This window comes from Eschrichtius robustus, chromosome 3, assembly GCF_028021215.1.
Source record: "Eschrichtius robustus isolate mEscRob2 chromosome 3, mEscRob2.pri, whole genome shotgun sequence".
Lineage (NCBI taxonomy): Eukaryota > Metazoa > Chordata > Mammalia > Artiodactyla > Eschrichtiidae > Eschrichtius > Eschrichtius robustus.
The window spans coordinates 63,042,491-63,044,118 of NC_090826.1; the positions used below are offsets into that span (position 1 = coordinate 63,042,491).

Below are 1,628 nucleotides of genomic sequence, written 5' to 3' on the forward strand. Positions count from 1 at the left end.
GTAAATATAAACATGAACTACTTATTGGAGTAAGTAGTGCCTGTCAGTGGTCACTCTATACTGATTTATTGAATGAGGAATACCTTGAACTTGAACTTCACTTGTTGCTCTCCAGTCTCAGAAACTTAAGACATTGATTAAGCCCCACTGGTGACTAACTTAGTGACTAATTCAAACGGGGTCGGCAGGGGCTAAAGCATAAGGCTTATGGCATTAGTACTCAAGGCATCCTAAAGCCTTTATCTGAGCCAACATAAGTTACCTAGTTACTTAAGCAAACTCCACCCCACAGCCTAGATCTGGAAAAATCAGCGGGGGGTGGGGGGGTGGGGGGGGTGGGAGATCAGCACCCATTACACACTGCATGTCACTCCTTCTGCAGCTATTCCTAGCCAGCAAGTGGGAAAGATTTTATTTGTCATCGCATTTCACTTTTCCTTGATCCTCTACTTTCTTAATGGCTGCTTGGATAGCCTCTTGGTTGCCCAGGAACTGGTGAGGTCCAATAGCATGCAGGTTCTCGTCCAGTTCCAGGAGAATGGGGACTCCGGGAGGACGAGTAATGTTGATAATGTCTTCATCTGAGATACCTTCCAGATGTTTCAGGATTGCCCGGCTGCTATTTCCATGAGCAGACATCAGAATGGTTTTACCACTTAATACTTCAGGAGCCATCCTTTCGTTCCAATAAGGAAGGAGTCTCTCCAGAACATCCTTTAAGCTCTCGGATCGTGGCAGCTGATCTAAAGGAATGTCGCACACTTTGTACCTCCAGTCGTTGTAGATTTCGTGGTAGTAAGGATGGGACTCCTCTATGGGTGGTGGGGTCACATTGTAGCTCCTTCTCCACAGCCTCACTTATTTCTCGCCGGATTCAAAGCCATTTGCTCCCTGTTGAGACCGATCAAGCCTCCATAGTGACGCTCATCGAGAAACCAGGAGCTTTCCACGGCAACCCACTCCTGCCCCAGCTCTTCCAGGATCAGCCAGGCTGTGAGGATGGACCGGTTCAGGATGGATGTGAACACAAGATCAAACTCAAAGTCTAGCGCTTTGAGTTGCTTCCCACAGTTCTGAGCTTCTTCCACTCCTTCACTCTTAAGTTATTGATCCATCCAGCTACAAAAACGGTTCTCTTTATTCCAAGCACGCTCTCCATGTCTTAACATAATCAGTTTGTACTTGGACATACTGATGGCTGAGCTTCTCTAGTGCTTTCCAATGGGCCAGTGTTCAGTGACAGCAATACGGCTGCAAAAAGGCCACCAGCGGCAGGCACTCCTCGGAACCGCTAGCAGCCAGTGCCTCCAGAACTCCTCACTGCGGCCGGCATCAACTCTCTTTTCTAGCCTGGGAGCCAGAAGGGGCAGGCCCTAACAAAAATATTTTCAATATCTTCTAGATGTGAAAAGAAGAAATAGAATCACTGATCCAGGACTTTTAGAATATCCATGGTTAAATTTACTTTGAAGACATCAGTTTTCTATTTCAAAAGCAGCCCCTCATTCTGTGATTTGTAACAAAAATTATTAAAACTAGAAGATGCCTCATATATATGATTTTTCATTAAAGATCAAATTTCAGATTTTTGCTTCATAAATTACACAACATGCCATTTGGAAAAGGCC

At 45.3% G+C, this 1,628-nt stretch overlaps 1 pseudogene; it reads right to left on the reverse strand.

Moving 5' to 3' along the window:
• Positions 1-411: 411 nt before the first annotated feature.
• On the reverse strand, positions 412-1,211 carry LOC137761116 (bisphosphoglycerate mutase-like; annotated as a pseudogene).
• Between the last annotated feature and the right edge of the window lie 417 nt (positions 1,212-1,628).